Source organism: Artemia franciscana, chromosome 10 (genome assembly GCF_032884065.1).
Source record: "Artemia franciscana chromosome 10, ASM3288406v1, whole genome shotgun sequence".
Classification (NCBI taxonomy): domain Eukaryota; kingdom Metazoa; phylum Arthropoda; class Branchiopoda; order Anostraca; family Artemiidae; genus Artemia; species Artemia franciscana.
Genome location: NC_088872.1, coordinates 22,099,548 through 22,117,686, shown reverse-complemented (window position 1 = coordinate 22,117,686; position 18,139 = coordinate 22,099,548). Strand labels below are relative to the sequence as shown.

The window sequence follows — 18,139 nt, the reverse complement described above, 5'->3', positions numbered from 1 at the left end:
AGTCCGATAATTTCATTTACAAAATCGTGATTCAAAAATACTGTTATCTACAAAAAGTTAAATATTGAAAAACTTATTATTTTCCAGGAAAACAAAAACATCAATAACTGCTCTAGTGATAAAGAAATCAATCAATCCGCTAAAATACTACCTAGGAAGAAATTCAAGTTTTTCTAGGAATTAGATATTGATGAAACTAACGGAATACGGTATGCAAAGAAAAATTCTTAAATTTTAAACCAATTTTATTATAAAATTAATGTCCTGAGTTTTTTAATAGAAGATCAGAATATGGATTTTCTGAGGATAAGAGGTTGTGAGGCAAGAAACAGGACCGTCTTCATTTCAATCTACCTTGAGCCACCCAAAATTACCGTCCATAACCTTAACAGGTTCCCCGCTCCTATTGTAGAAAGCCTCCAACTATATTACAGGGCTTCCAAAGGTTAAAGGAGTCAATAATAGGAAGTTTAGGGACTTTTTTGCGTAAAAAAAGGATCTTTCAGAACCTTCCTGGCACAAAGAAAAGGTCAATGGAGACATGATCCAGTTATTGTTTTTTATATAAATGACAAAATCAACGCCATACTCGATATTCACACCAATTTCACAAAAATGTAAAGCGAAGACAGATGTCAACAAGCGCCTGTAGTGCCATCATCTTCTAGAAGCACATGGGTAATATCAAGAGAATCTGACTAGTTAGCTTTCCATGTGGATCTTCTGATGTTTCTTTTTTTCTTGATGTTCATCTATCAAGTTACCAAAATAGGACAAAATCAAAGGTTACCAATTCACTTACTGACCATTTTCTGGTCACTAACCAGTATATAAGAGGGTATCAGCAACTCCCAAATAATTTGTTCTGAAAGATAAATTTTGAGACTGTTGTGGTAAACAATTACTTCTGCTAGATTTTGTTAAAATGAGTATTTATTTAGCACTTTTATTTTCAAATCTTTTTTTAAGTTACTACGGGCCGAAGAGCATTCACATCAATGGCTACTTTAGTAAACTTATTAGTCTACTAAGATGAAGCTGAGATTCAACGCCGAATCCCCAGCAATACAAATCTCAAGCAACGAAAATCAAAAGACTTGGAGCTTAAGCGACTCCAGGGGCAAAGAGAGTCAAATCTTTTCGTCCATTATTATTAATTAGACGAAGACGCTGAAAGGATTATGCAGTCTTCAGGACTATAAATCTCACTAACACAATTAGAAAACTCCTTTGCAAAAGGGGACTTGAGACCTGTCTATGGGAGTTGATGGGCCTACTGGACGACTTGTTAGCTTTATCCAATTAAATACCAGCTGATACAATTTCCGTTTTCGTTCCCATTATTTCTCCATTAAAGATTTGAAGAAGAATCGGGAAGCTAAGAAAAAAAGCAAAGCTTCGTCCCGTCTCCCTCACTCCTAAAAACTATGGGAAGGATTCACTGCTGATATGCTGAAGGAAATAATCCTTCTTCTTACACACCTGAGGAGATTCGGGAACCTCAAATCCACTTTAATTAGCTAGTTTATCATCTCGACTAGAAAATTCATAAAAAAAAATTTATATCTGGCTGAATTTAATTTTCATTCACCTCAAATCTCCCAAAATTGTTTTGCACTGTGAATTGGAATGCATTAGTTCAGATACTAGTCTCTGCAGTCAATTTTCACTCCCTTATGCATAAGGAGTCACTAAAGCGATACCAGATGCTACGCAAAATAATATGGTAAATTAAAAAAAAGAGAAATCACCAGCCGAGAACGTCTAACTTTCGGCTTTTAATCAAGTTACCCAACAAGATCATACCCCTTTTATGTCGAAGACGCCTAATAATCCTAAGTTATCAAAAAAAAAAATTATCTACCCGACTTATGTCAGCTACCTCATATTCTACATCGGCAATGTCATTACAGTGGGTTTTGGTGAGTCTCTTCTTCTCTCCTAATAAAATGCTGCTATCATCACTGTTCTCCATTTCCGACTTTTTCAATAAACGCTGTTCTTCTTCTTTGAAATTTAAATTCTTTTCAATGTACGGTGCGACCCTTTTCCATGACTGAAAAAACAAAAAATGTTGTAAACAGTCCTGTCTTACTGGTTCACAAAATATATATCAATGGACATTTACAGCTTAGTGGGGGCTCACCTAAAGTACAGTCATAGTAAAGTGTACTCAATGAATTAGCTCCTCCCCCTTCCCCCGGCATTGCTCTACATATTTTATATTTCATCAAAATAAGATTCAATATCTAGTTTAATGAAAAAACAGGTTTTTTTCAACTGAAAGTAAGGAGTAAGTCAACTGAAAGTAAGTTTTTCAGAGCTCTGAGAGCTCTGAAAAAAATTCCAGTCCTCTTTCCTTTTTTCAGATCACAATCGTATATTCATCTGTTGAGTTCCTGCCTTTTTGGAGTTCCTTGTATCCTAGGCACTTATAACGATGGCCTATTTCCAGTTTTGTGATACTGTTGATGAAACAAACATCCGAAGAAGCAATACAATTAATTGAGCATACGCTTCGTTCTTTTCATAAAATAGTTCCTTGTATCCTTGCATTTGTTTGTATACCAGTTTTGTGATGCTGTTGATGAAACAAGCATTCGAAGATGCAATACAATTATTTGAGTGTTCTTCTATATTCAAAGAAGGTGTTCTTCTATATTCACTGCCAGCCAATCACAATGCTTGGGAGATAATCATGAAATTAGACCCTAAACCATTAGAAACATTATTTCAGTAAGTCATTAGATTAGAGAAAAATACTGACGAACTTAAGGAATCCATATTTCAATTTTTAAGATTGGATAAGGTCTACATTCTAGTAGGAACTTACAAGATAAATTCGAAAGAAATCCCGCTACTTATGATCCCAAAACTGGTCAAAATTCATAACTGATTATTTCGATAAAGATGGACTAAAGTAATATGGCACTAGGAACCGATACAAGAGAAAACAAAAGTGAAAGGTCTATAAAGGATATTGAGAATTCTCCAGGCGAATATGCTTTCCCACAATCTACTAAAAGCCCCGTAAACCCATTACCCTTCTGGGCTTTATCCTATTTTGGGAATAAGGATCTTAGTGATATTCAAGTGGCCTATTTCCGTTTTTGTAAATATCTCACTAGAATAGAGATATTCGAGTGGCCTATTTTTATTTTTTTTAGATATCTTCCCTATCTTCCTTTGGTATAGGAATCGAAAAATAACAAGCATGCAGGACCCACTATACTTTATTTCCCCCTAATATCCAAATATATAGCCCAAATTTGTTTCTAAAGTATTTTATTTTGAATCTTACTTTGGTATATTTCACAAGGGTGAACGTCAGAGAAGCAGGTTCTACTTAGATGAAGAATATTAGGTCGGGGCTAAATGATACAAGAACCGAATTTTTTTTTTTGATTTTTTTCTTAGTAAAATATTAAAAAACAGCAGTTTCAAATCTAGGACGGGATTATTATTTAGAAATTATTGGTAAATATTTCTTTCCTTTGCAAGTTGTAGCATGCTGTGTCCAGCTGATCGACACATGTGGTAGATGTTGTGGTCGTTTTGGTAATTGCCTGGCACAGCAAACTGCAGACATTAGTACGTCAGCACCTCTGAATTTTCGAGTAAATGTTAAAATAAACAAGTAGTAGTTTTTTATATATGATTTTACATTCAATACATTATATAATTTACTCTTCTTTTAAATGACGTGAGGGAGCTCCTACTTCTCAGTTCTTCTGGGAACAGGTTCCATGACCTTGCCCAATTTCGACTAGGAGCAAAATCCGATCGTACGCTCGAGTTGAAGTATATTTGCAGGTTTGATAACAAGTTTTACCCTCCGAATAATACTGACAAGCTGACAGATTTACACGAAAAGCTTTAGGGAGCATCTTATCGGTGTTTGTCGCCTCACTGTGGTTTGATGCGTTTGTTTTATAAATTTCATTTATTTAATGTTATAATTGCTATTGCTAACAATTATATGCATTGTTATTGTTGATTTTCGTTTTTGAATAGCATTTTTTGTATGTGCGTTTACTGCACTATTTATATTGTGATGTAAGTGGGTTATAAATAAATGTTATTATTATTATTATTACCAGAGAAAAAAAATTCTTAAACGGAAATTATCCAATGATTAATGAGTTCAAACAACAAAGAGAGATAAAACCACAAAAAAAACCTCAAACGAGACTGTGGCCAGTAAGACTCGGCCAGGACGGCTCTAGTAAAGGGATATACATGAAAATATATACAGGTTGTATCACTGCTTAAAAAATCTACAAAAAGAGCATACAGTATGAATGAACTATAAATTGAAATGTTTTGGGAATTGGCTTCTGATACTTAATCGTATTAAGGCTTTAGCAAAGGTAGCAAAGGTTTAAATCTATGTAGAACAAAAAAAAATTAGTAAATAGCAGAAATCTTTATATTCCAACAGACACAAAAACCTGGAAGCCTCACCCCTCCCCTCCCCTGGCAGTCCCTCTTCTGCATGCTTTCCCATTTTCCTAGTTTCAGGGTACCTGAAACTATTTTGTCTGTGCTGTGATTTTGTCTATGATGAAAAAATGAATAAAATATCCAACTAGTTTCTCCCTTTTGTTTTTATTGCAGTGTCTTTTTCTGACTTGTATTTTTTTCAAGTTTAGTTTGACCGATTTTTTTCTTTTTGACTTTTTAATTAGCTTATTACAGTTTATTTATTGACTCATAATAAATATTGTTGGTTCCATCCAGTCCAATTTTGCCTAAGACCAAATTAACCATATAAAGTGGCTTGGAAAAAGAATTATATTAAACAAAGTGGTATAAAAAAAAATACAATTCCTTAAAATTATGTGCCTCTTCAGTTGAAAAAACAAGGAATACCAGATCCACGAGACAAGACATACTAAAAGACGAAACTGACAAATACAACTGCAGCAAACTAGCAGTTTGCATGAACCTCAGATCGTAAAAAATTAAAATTAGGCTTTCTAATATTTTTCAAAGTTAGTTTTAGTGTCAAATATTTACGAAATACTAACAGCTCACCACAGCACCAAGTCGCCAGAGGCCGACACAGCCTCTGGGTATTATAGGACAGTGTGGTTTTCCATAAGAAAAAGGTGATAAGAACGAGAAAAGAAATTACAAAGACACTAGCCTGATTTCTGTAGGAAGAAAAATATTTAGTAATATGAAGACGTTGTAGATAAAATCTTAAGAAAAGGACTGCATCTAAAAATGCGGATTATATATGACTGAAATTGTGAAATACTTAATCCAGCATTCAATTAGTTTGACTTGTGAAATATAAATCCTGCAGAATTGGTCGAGAAGTTAATTATCTTTGGATTTTGCTGAGAAGTTTTTGAATACAGATAAATTTGATTGGATTTGATTCGGATAATTTGAATGCAGCAATTTGGGATGTCGGAGTGTGGTGGAAAAATTTGACAGGCTCTAACGTTCCACCGGGCCTCCTCCACAAGGGTGTCTGCCACCGCATAACGTGGCCCTGTCCACTAAAGATAAGTGAACTTTCGATTTGTTGTATTATTACTTTCATTATGGTACAGTTTCAGAAGGGAGATTTAGCGGTAGCTCAGTTAAAGGAATACCCCCTCTCGCCAGTTCGGATTGTTAGCATTACAAACCGAGAAAAGTCTACACCAAAATTCGTTGTATTTTGCCACGGATCCTCATGACTTTCAGACTGTGGTGGAAGCAAATCTTCTGTCTTATGATATCAAACGCTTGAAAACTTTGGAAGTACAACTAAGGGCGTCAATCATGCTTATCGAGAGTTTGCATCCTCCCCTGATATTTACTTCCAGTTTCATAAAAAGCAAGTTACAAATAGCTCAGGTACTGATTTAACTGCCTCGAGCAAAACTTCTGAGCTTCGAAATCAGCTTACTTTAGCACAAAATGATGTAGTAAAGCTTAAGCCTGGCCTAGTAAAAGAAATTGAGAAAAAAGTTCAGGAAAAAGTTACTTCCATGGCAGGAGCAGAAGGCTCATCACAGCAAGCCACTCTAAACCCAGAATTGATTGTTTCGGAAATTTATGATTCGATCACGCTAGAATACAACGGAAAGTTTGAGAAAGTTGAAAAATTGTTTTCATCTCTGAATGGCCAGATTCAGTCAATAGAGCTTAGAGTTGCTACTATTTAGGAAAAGCTTGACGATTACAAACAGGAGCGTTTGCTTGATTCTTTGTTTTTATTTTTATTTTTTTAGTGAAACAGGACCCCGGAGCTGACCTGGGTACTACTGTTCTGGATATAGCAAAGAAAATGGCTATAAACGTTCAGAAAGAACAGGTGTTGTGGGTGAACCGCTTTAGACTAACGAACGCGACGGCGAATATCCAAACACCTACGCCTATTGCGCCAGTTGTAGATAAATTCGTGACTAAAAATATGGCGTATACTGTTTTCAAAGCAAAAATTTCAAAGCTAAAATTTTTAGGTTGATAAAAAAATGTTTCGTGATGATGACAGGAGAGCTAAATTATATTAACCTGAAATTCAAAGAAAAACCATTTGTATCCGAGTACATATTTCTAATGTTCGTCTTCCTAGTTACCATTGTTCTATTGATTTTTGGCATTACATTGGCCATCAGCGACACCCAGATAATCAGAAAAGAGGCCGAAATAGTAAGCTGTGCTAATCAAATTGAAATGATTTACTACTATGAATCAATGTTCTACGACTCTCGTCAGTGTTCTACAGCAGACCGATCACTAACTGACGCAATATTTTAACAAATAAGACAATTCTTTAAGGTTGACAAAATGCTACTGTTTGATCGCTGCCTACTAACAAGGAATTATCAAGTGTATCCAAACTATAACCAAGAGTCAACGTCGATAGAAGATAAGTGTATTTGCCACTCAAACTACAGGATAGACAAGGATATCGTGTGTGAAGCTTTGGAAATAGGCACGAAAGAGACCAGTTTAGCTTAGGTTAAATTAATGAAGTTTGAATATACAGAAACTGGAGATTTTTTCTAAACTTTAGCGTCCACGCTACATATAAACAGCGAATAGAGAGAAGAAAATGTTCAGAAATTAACTGAGCAGCCAAACTTGTCAAGTAGCCAAATGTAAGTATAGCCACCAAAAAGAAATTATAGCATGTATAGTAGCCAAAAAGAGAGTATAACAGTATCCAAACTAAAAAAAAAAAATATCCAGCGTCAATAGAGAAAAAATGTTCAGAAATTAGCTGAGTAGCCAAATCTGCCAAGTAGCCAAATGTAAGTGTAACAGCTAAAAAGAAAGTATATTAGCAAAAAAGAAAGTATAACAGTATCCCAGCTAAAAATATCCAGCGTCAATAGAGAAAAAACGTAAAGAAATTAAATAAAAAAACAAGTTTTTTAACTGAAAGTATACGGGGTAACTGAGTAACCAAATCCACCAAGTAGCCAAATGTAAGTATAACAGCCAAAAAGAAAGTATGTAAGTATTGTAGCCAAAAGAAAGTACAACAGTATCCACAAAAAAATACCCAGCGTCAACAGAGAAAAAAGTTCAGAAATTAACAGAGTAGCCAAATCTGCCAAGTTGGCAAATGTAAGTATAACAGCCAACAAGAAAGTATAGTAAGTATATTAGCCAAAAATAAAAGTATAAGAGTATCAACACTAAAAATACCCAGCGTCAATAGAAAAAAAATGTTTAGAAATTAACTGAGTAGCAAAATCTGCCAAGTAGCTAAATGTGAGTATAACAGCCAAAAAGAAAGCATAGTAAGTATAGTAGCCAAAAAGAAAGCATAACAGAATCAACACTAAAAATACCAAGCGTCAATAGAGAAACAAAGTTCAGAAATTAAATAAAAAAACAAGTTTTTTTAATTGAAAGTATACGGAGTAGCTGAGTAGCCAAATCTGACAAGTAGCAACTTGTAAGTATAATAGCCAAAAAGAAAGTATATAAGTATAGTAGAAAAAAAGAAAGTATAACAGTATCCAAGCTAAGATTACCAAGCGTCAATAGATAAAAAAAAATATTCAGAAATTAACCGAGTAGCCAAAATAATACTTTCTTTTTGGCTATTATACGGTAAAATTATAGCAAACAGTATAACTGGCTTTCGTATAAAGTGAATATACCACTCGATGCCTTTTTTATGCTCTTTACAAATGTAATAATCGCTTCTACCTCAAATTCAGATTTAAGCACTTTTTGACCTCTTAAAAATGACCTAAATATGGGGTATAAAAAAGTCTAAAAAAATTGGTCTCAAACCTTAAATACCTTATAACATTGATCTCAAACTTACTGCTTCATTATAAATTCATTTTTATAATGTTATATAACCCACAAGCACTGATTTTCCAATATTAATTTTGATAAATTAATTTTTCCAGTGTTATGACGTTTTCTTCTTCTTTGACATCGAATTTTAAATAAAAGCATGCGTTTTTGGTCGAAAATATGAAAACCGACGGAAGAAGGTGTAGATAAATATTCCACGAGGTTTCAATCCTATCCAAAGTGATGTTTAAATTTACAAATATTGAAAATGCCAGCAAATTCAAGCTGTGGAGGTTGCAAAATCAAGCTATTTGAGGCTGCAATTAAATTTTTGCACAAGGATGATGACAGTATTGATAACTGTTACTGTTCGGTATATAACTTACTCTCAACTGTTCCAAACACACCCAGAATCAGTTGATTGTCGTCGGAATCTTTTTCCAAAAATATTAGGGGTTTTGTCACCTCTATAGGCCTTGCTTAATATAGTAACCCTTTCTTAATATGTAACAGCAAAATTATTTTACCTTTTGACTATTCTAACCTTAATTCTCATGAGCCTTTCGGATTCGCCTAGAACAAAAATTTTTTCCCTTTCTTAATGATAAATCCTGTATGTAAACAATAGGCAAATTGCAAAATTTACAATCTTTTCCCCAGAGTTGAGGGGGTATGGCATCCCTAGATGCAGAGCTATTATATATTCGGACTAATTTAAACGTGTTGAAAATTAAAAAAGGACTGATCATTGTAAAGGAAAGGGAGCAATTAAAAACGGCAAGAAAAATGGGAGGGATGGTTACCGTCCAATCTCCCTTCAATATCCCCTTAACATACCTTGAAAATTCCAACATATAATACCCCGCGTCATTCCTTATTCATTGCTGATAGTCACTTCTCAGCCATCAAAACATAATTTTATTTTGATTGTGTTTGACATCCCTGTCAAATTTCTTTAAAATTTCGCCTTAATACTCTAAGTTTTCTTTAAAGTCTATGATCAGACATGCCTTCTTTTCATAACAAGAGCTAAGAGCTCATTTCGCAATTGTGACGAGGTCGTAAGAGCCAAAAGCTCAACGACAAGTCAATTTGTGCAGGTCTCTGACACGCCTACCAGTTTTCGTCGTCCTAGCACGTCCAGAAGCACCGAAATCATCAAAGCGCTGGAACTCCTCCCCACCCGCTAACCTCCTCAAATAAAGCGGATCCAGTCTGGTTACGTCAATAACGTATCTACGGCATTTGCTTATTCTAACCACCAAGTTTCATCCTGATCTCTCCACTCTAAGAGTTTTCTAAGATTTCCGGTTTCCCCCTCCAACTCCCCCCCCCCAATGTCACCAGATCTGGTCGGGATTTAAAACAAGAGCTCTGAGACATTAGTTCCTTCTAAATATCAAAATTTCATTAAGATTCGGGAACCCGTTCTTAAGTGAAAAATACTTCGATTTTTTCGAATTAACACCCCCCCCCCCCAACTCCCCCAAAGAGAGCGGATTAAGTCCGGTTATTTGAATCACGTATCTGGGACTTGTGCTTATTCTTCCCACCAAGTTTCATCCCGATCTCTCCACTCTAAGCGTTTTCCAAGATTTCCAGTTTCCCCTTCCAACTCCCCCAATACCACCGGATATGGTCAGGATTTAAAATAAGAGTTCTGAGATACGAGATACTTGTAAATATCAGATTTCCTTAAGATCCGATCACCCATTCGTAAGTTAAAAATACCTCATTTTTTTAATTTTTCCTCTCCCTCGAGCCCCCCAGATGGTCAAATCGGGGAAGCGACTGTTATTAAGTCAATTCGTGCAAGTCCCTGACAAACCTGCCAATTTCATCGTCCTAGCACGTCCAAAAGCACCAAACTCGCCAAAGAACAGGAAATCTCCAAGTTTCATTAAGATCCAACATCCCATTCGTAAGATAAAGATACTTCAATTTTCACGTTTTCCAAGATTTCCGGTTTCCCTTCCAACTCCCCCCAATGTCACTGGATCTCTTAGGGATTTAAAATATGAGCTTTGAAGCACAAGATCCTTCTAATTATCAGATTTCATTAAGATCTGATCACCCGTTCGTAAGTTACAAATACCTCAGTTTTTCTAATTTTTCCGAATTAGAAAGAGAGGGGATCCGGTCCGGTTATGTCAGGACTTGTACGTATTCTTCCCACCCAGTTTCATTCTGATCTCTCCACTCTGTGTGTTTTCCAAAATTTACGGTCCAGTTCCTGTTGTAGATTCTTTGTATGTTTTGACTTTCATTTCTGCTCATCGAATTCGTGGAAAACATTTCAAATACGTATTTAAATTGCGCATTTGAAAAGGTGGCCTTTTAAGCAGCTGATCAATAACGTTGTTCAAGATTGGCGATGCCCAAAGGACATGGGAACTAATTAAAAGTTAAATAGCTAGGTTCGTGGATGTAAAATCATCATTGATGACTGCCACAGTATTAAAATATATTCCCTTTACTGTGCTGACTGCAGAGATGACTGGAACAGTCATCTCTGCAGAATTTTGCTTCTTAGAGAATCCCAACTTCGTAAGCAATGGTTACAGCTTAAGATATAAGCCTAGAGAAGGAAACATGTTAAAAAAACAATTCATAACACGCAGAATAGCTGTAGCTAAACCATTTAAATGGATCCCCCCTACACTTTACCGCCATCCCCCCTCCCCCTAAAGTGCAAATTCATAGCCTAAGTTATATATTTCTAATGCATTCTGTCACCCATCACTTGTTTTTCTGGGTGTTTTTCTCTCTCCGTTGATTCAATTAACAGGTACAAGGTATGAAACAAGAGAGAGGCATTGGGAGAATAGATGGGAAATATATAATTTCGACTGTATATTTACACATTAAGGGGGGGGATAAAATATAGCGGGGCTCCATGCAAAATCTGTTAGCTATAATTATTATGCCTATTGTGAATTGTTTTCTTCTCTACAGCTCCTTCTCTAGGCATATACCTAGCTTAGTAAAGAGTTAGCCGCGTTTAAAGGTGATTCAAGAATGATAACTATTATTTAGAATTATCTTGAAAGCAAACGTTATCGTATAAACAAGTTTTAATGTATTTTGGAAAGCTGCTTCGCAGAGCCATATCCAGGATTTTTGTTGGTGGTGGAGGGGGGGGGGGTTGTCACACAAACACTTTCAAGTTTCATCCAGATCTCTCCACTCTAAGCATTTTCCAAGAGTCACAGCTCCCAAGATTTTTGTTTCCCCCCTCCACGCCCCCCAATTTCCCTGGATCCGATACGAATTGAATAAAGAACATCTAAGACATGAAATTTTTCAATATAACAAGTTTCATTCAGTTTCAGTTCAGTTCATTCGGGTTTATTAAAAAAAATTATAACAGCCATAACATACTTAATCATAATTAAATCCGATCACCCATTCGTAAGATACATATGCCTCAATTTTCCCTATTTCCCCTTCTTCCAGCCCCATACCAAAAAAGCCGTGGCTAGTTAGACCGTGCCTTGCCTAACGCTCATTGTAGAATGGCCCAAATTTTGAAAATCCAATATATTTGCCACTAGAAAATATATTTGCTCAACCGAGCGTGATGAACAGTGAATCCTCTGAATCAACCTCAACAGCTTGACTCTAGTTCGGCAATGTGGAGTAACAGTGAGACAGTCAGACAGTCATCCCATCTAGCTTATGCCAACCGCTTAAAGTACGGATATAAACATGAGAGGGTGTAGCATAAGTGCCAGGTTTTTCTTCTCACTCCATTGGACTATCTGTATTGGCTTTTTCTACAATTAGCCAATACTTGATGCCCATAACTATTCCATTTTAATTCAAAGTGAATTTGTGGCGGTCCCTGACACGTCTACCAATTTTAAACGTCCTAGCACACCCAGAAGCACCGAACTCACCAAAGCGCTGGAAATCCCCCCCAAATCGCCCAAAGAGACCGGATCCGGTCCGGTTATGTCAATCACGTATCTAGGACTTGTACTTATTCTTTCCACCAAGTTTCATCCCAATCTCTCCACTCTAAGTGTTTTCCAAGATTTCTGGTTTCCCCCTTTGACTCCCCCAATATCAACGGATCCGGTCGGGATTAAAAGAAGAAATCTGAGACATGAGGTCCTTCTAAATAATAAAAAATTTCATTTAGATTCAATCACCGGTTCGCAAGTTAAAAATACCTCATCTTTTCTATTATTTCCGAAATAAACGTCCTTCCACTCCCCGCCCCCAAGATGGTGGAATCTGAAAAGCCATTCCCATATTCTAATTGAATCTGGTCTGGTCCCTGATACGACTGTGAACTTTCATCGTCCTAGCTTGTCTGGAAGTGTCCGAACTAGCAAAACCAGAAAAGACAATTAGGTGCCCCCCGACTCCTCCAAAGAGAGCAGATCCAGTACGGTTAAATCAGTCATGTATCTTGGACTTGTGCTTATTCTTCTCACCAAGTTTTATCCTGGTCTCTCGACTCTTCCAAGATTTCCCCCAACCCCAACTCCCCCCAATGACACGGGATCCGGTCGGGATTGAAAATAAGACCTGAGTTACGAAGTCCTTCAAAATATGAAATTTCATTAAGATACGATCAATCCTTCGTAAGTGAAAAATACCTCATATTTTCTAATTTTTCAGAATTAACCTCCCCCCCCCCCAACTCGCCCAGAGAGAGAAGATCCGTTCCGGTTATATCAATCACGTATCTAGGAATTGTGCTTATTTTTCCCACCAAGTTTCATCCCGATCCCTCTACTCTAAGCGTTTTCCAAGATTTTAGGTTTCCCCCTCCAACTCCCCCAAATGTCACCAGATCCGTTCAGGATTTAAAATAAAAGATCTAACTTACAAGGTCCTTCTAAATATCAAATTTCATTAAGATCCGATCATTCCTTCGCAAGTTAAAAATATCTAATTTTTTCTAATTTTTCAGAATTAACCCTACCCCACCCCCTCCCCCAAAGAGTGAATCCGTTTCGGTTATGTCAATCACCTATTTAGGACTTGTGCTTATTTTTCCCACCAAGTTTCATCCCGATCCCTCCATTCTAAGCGTTTTCTAAGATTTTAGGTTTCCCCTTCCAACTCCCCCCAATGTCAACTCCCCCCGGCCGGATCCAGTTGGGATTTAAAATTAGACCTCTGAGGCACGATATCCTTCTAAATTTCAAATTTCATCAAGATGCGATCACCTGTTCATAAGTTAAAAATACCTCATTTTTTCTAATTTTTCCGAATTAACCGTCCCCCAATCCCCTCAGATGACCAAATCGGGGAAACGACTATTTTTAATTTAATCTGGTCTGGGACCTGAAATGCCTGCCAAATTTCATCGTCCTAGCTTATCTGGAAGTGCCTAAACAAGCAAAACCAGGAACAACAGACCGACAGAATTTGCGATCGCTATATGCAACTTGGTAAATACCAAGTGCCATAAAAACCTTAAGTGTTACCAATGGGCAACTTGAATAACTTAATACCCTTGCCCAGGGGCTGGGAGGGTGCAAACCCGGAAGCAATAATTTGACCTGTAGACTATTTTGGATAAAACGGCTATCTCGAAACTTTGATTGAATGAATTGTTGAAAAAAAATTTGCCAGAAACTGGTTGCCCTCCGATCAATTATGGCTCTTGAATGAATGAATTGTTGAAAAAAAATTTGCCAGAAACTGGTTGCCCTCCGATCAATTATGGCTCTTAAAAAAGACACAAGAACTTCTTATTTCAAATTGAAGGAGCCCCATCGAAAGCTTAAACGACCTTTTCATCAATACGAAGTTCTTCTGGCAAAAAATATAAATATTAAAGATGCATTGAACCTTTATGGCTCTTTACTATAGCTCTGATACCTCTGATAGATTGGTTTAATTAAAGTTTTATTAAAACTACTACTTACTTCCCCTTTTCTTAAATCATGTTTTTAATCTTCAAACTTCACAACCACAACATTTGTTTAGAAAAACAATTTACCACGTTATCAGCACTCGGGGCCTATTTATTTTTCTATCGATTTATTATCATCTCTAATGCTTTCCCGATTTTTGCTAAAAATTGTACAATTAAGCTTATTACAGCTAATTACCTAATTAGAGAATTGGACAGCTTTGAATTCTGGTTGAATCTTCCACAACTTCAGTAATTTTATCAAAGGCTTCCGTCAGTAATTTTATTTTAGTTTATATTTCAAGCTTTTTCCACTTTTCTTATTTTTTTTTTCATAATACTTTTTGTAAAACCGCTCTTCTTTTCTGAAAACATAGGCGACTTCACGATTAATTCTAGCAGCATTTCAAACTGTCCTTTGTAAGAAACCATCTGCAGTTTCACAAATGTTTTTCCTGAAATAAAATCATTCCACCTATTTTCTATACTGAAGAATTTCAAACTCTCCAGTTTAATATTTTACTCTTCGCTTAAGCCCTATCTTTTTTTCCTATCTATATCTGTATGCATAACAGATGGTACTGACCCTTATTCTGTTTGATTCTTTCAGTATGGTAATTCCATATTCGGGTGAATCAATAGTTTTTTTTATAAATAAACAGTTGTAATAGGGATGTAATCCTTTAAATAGAAAGTGATAAACTTCACAAAAATACTCAATATTTCGGTAACATATGGAGTGATCGCCGTTAGTAGTAATACTGATTGACACTGTAAGTAATAATAGTAATAATACTACTGATGACGTTCACTGCATATGTGACAAAAATATCTTTTTTTGCGAAATTTACGCAATTATCAAGGTTATTTTTAGCACGAAGATCTGAAGTAATCATTAACTGTCGTATGGGGATTCTTCATACACATATATGCAAGATCAGGTTAGTAAAAATAGCTCGTCCTTTTCCCGTCTTCAGTCAATCACTGACCAAGTTCAAAGCTAGATGCTCTGGACAATTTTTTTCACTCAGGCATTATGTGAAAATGTATGATATTTATATGCCCGGAGTGTACAAACCACTCCGGTTGTGAAGTCCGGTTCAGAAGTGTTAATCTTACGCTGGTAAATGAAGCCTACTGGAAAAAGATCAGAGCCTAAAATATCCATTTGGAAGCGGTATGTAAGTTCCTGTCCCCACTTGTTCTGTAGCTTAATCACAGGCTTAAAAAATTGCAAAGAGACAAGTGCACACATTTTTTTTAATTTTGGGAAAAAATAAATTTTTCTGTGATTTCGGTTTCAGTTTGATTTTCTTAAACTGTAGTTTTGGGACAAAATGGATGATAAACACATAATACTGCATAATAACACATTATAACACATAATAACACATTAAATCTATTATAGATTAAATGGACTGATACCTTTTCTGGGAACCCTCACCATTTAGAAAGTAGCTGAGTTTTGTTTCATTTTGCACGAAAAATTACTTTCTCTTTCTATTTGAGAATTGAATTTGTCAATATTTTACATACTAAAAACTAGGGCAAATGCCTTTTTTCATGTTTAACTGTTTTTAAGTGTTATCTCCCTCAGCTTTTTGTTACGTGGTTGAAAGTCCGATATTTTCATTTACAAAATCTTGATGCAAAATATTTGTCTTCCATTAAAAGCTAAATATTCAAAAGCTAATTAATTCCAAGAAAAAGAAATAAATAAAAACTGCTCCAGTGGTAAAGACACCAATCAATCCACTAAAATACTACTTAAGAAGAAATTCTAGTTTTTTAGGAATTAGATATTGATGAAGCTAACAGAATACAGTAAACAGAGAAAAATTCGTAAATTTTCGACCAATTTTATTATCAAAATAGTGTCATGAATTTTTTTATAGCAAATCAAAATATTAATTTTTAAGGATAAGAAGTTGTATGGTAGTAAACCGGACCAGCTTCATTTCAATCTACCTTAACCACCCAAAATTACCGCCAATAACCTTATTGGTACCAATAACCTTCCATAATTATAGGGTGCTAAAGGAGTCAATAATAGGAAGTTTAGGGACTTTTTTGCGAAGAAAAAGGATCTTTTGGATCCTTCCTGGGATAAAGAGAGATCAATAGAGACATGATCCAGTTCTTGTTTGCCATACAAATGACGCAATCAACACCACACTCGATATTGACACCGATCTCTAATAAATATGAAACGAAAACAGACGTCAAAAAGCGCCTGTAGTGTCATCATCTCCTAGAAGGACATGGGTAATATCACACCGATCTGACCAATTAACATTCCATGTGATGATCTGATGTTTCTTTTTTTCTTTATGTTCATCTGTCAAGTTACAAAAATAGGGAAAATTCAATGGCAACCACGTCAGTTGCTGACAATTTTCTGGTCACTAACCAGTATATAAGAGGGTATCAGCATCTGCTAAACAATTCGCTCAGAGATAAATTTTGAGACTGCTGTGGTAAAAAGTTACTACTCCTGGATTTTGTTAAAATGTACATTTATTTAGCACTATTATTTTCAGCTCTTTTTTTAAGTGACTACAGGCCAAAGGTCGTTGAAAATATTAATGCAGTCTTCAGGACTGTAAATTTCACGAACACACTAATATTAATTAGACCTGATATGCTGAAGGAAATAATCCTTCTTCTTACACGTCTGAGACGATTCGGGAACCTCAAATCGACTTTAATTAGTTAGTTTATCTTCTCAACATCACTTGAAAAGAAATTGAAAGAAACTTATATCTGGCTTAATTTAATATCCATTTAAAAACTCCCGAAAGTATTTTACCCTGTGAATTGAAATACATTAGTTCAGAAACAGGTATCTGCAGTCAATATCAACTCCCTTGTGCATAAAGAGTCACTGAAACGCTACCAGCTGTAACGCAAAATAATTCGGTAAATAAAAAAAAGATAACCAGCCGAGTAAGTCTAATTGATTTAGATCGAAGACACCCAATAATCTCAAGTTATCCAAAAAATAAAAATAATAGTCTTCCCGACTTATGTCAACTACCTCATTCTATATCTTAAATGTCATCGAATTGGGTTTTGGTGAGTTTCTTCTTCTCTCCTAAAAACATACTGTCATCATCCATGTTCTCCATTTTAAACTTTTCAATAGATGCTGTTCTTCTTCTTTGAAATTTGGACTCTTTTCCTCAACTGAAAGGGCACAAAAATGTTGGTAATTAAACAGTACCGTTTTACTGGTTTACTAAATATAAATCAATCAACACTTACAGTTCAATGAGGGCTCCACTAAAGTGCATTTATACAAACGTGTATTCACTAAACTCAGCCCCCCCCCCACCATTGCCCCACATATTTTATAGCTTATCAGGTTTGGATTCAATGTCTAAAAGGGGCTTCTTTTTATAGAAAATAGCCGAGAACGATACCAGCTATTGCTCATAATTTTATGATAAAATAAAAAAAAAAAGATAAAATTACCAGCCAGCTGTGTCTAATTAAGTTTTATCTTTCAATCACGTTACGAAAAAAGATCATATCCCTGTTTAGATATAAGATACCCAATAAGTCTATCTAAAATAGTATAAAAGTTGATCTTTTTTGTGACTTATATTTTGTTTCTTTTCTCTTTCATTGTATAGCTTCTTTTTATGTTTGTAAGCGAACAAAAATTGAATTATCTCATGTTATAAAATGGTGTCGGAGAGAAAATCTTTTCCAAATTAAAAAGCAATTTAATACTTGAACTAATACGCCTTGATACGGTAGTTTATGAATTGAAGAAATATGCATACAATGCTTCAGTTCTTGAATAGCATTGTATGAGTTACAGACACTATAGGTGACTGATTTATATATTTAAGACCAGAATTGCTTACACCGAGTGACGCAAAAATTAAAGAAAACATTTTTTCTTGGTCCGGTCCAGTATAGAATATCCCGGAAACTTCCTAAAGTCACAATTTCAAACGGTGGCATATTCAATCCTAAAGATGTCCATAGTCTTTC

The 18,139-nt window shown here is 35.5% G+C and overlaps 1 long non-coding RNA gene across 1 annotated transcript in view; it reads right to left on the bottom strand.

Annotated features, from left to right (window-relative positions):
• LOC136031916 (uncharacterized) overlaps positions 1 to 17,449 on the bottom strand; it is a 33,004-nt gene extending 15,555 nt beyond the window's left edge. The window contains exons 1-2 of the long non-coding RNA XR_010618613.1: positions 17,175 to 17,449; positions 1,865 to 2,056 (exon numbers count right to left, since the gene is read on the bottom strand). This is a non-coding gene — a long non-coding RNA (uncharacterized LOC136031916). The remainder of the gene's footprint in view (positions 1 to 1,864; positions 2,057 to 17,174) is intronic.
• Positions 17,450 to 18,139: the final 690 nt, after the last annotated feature.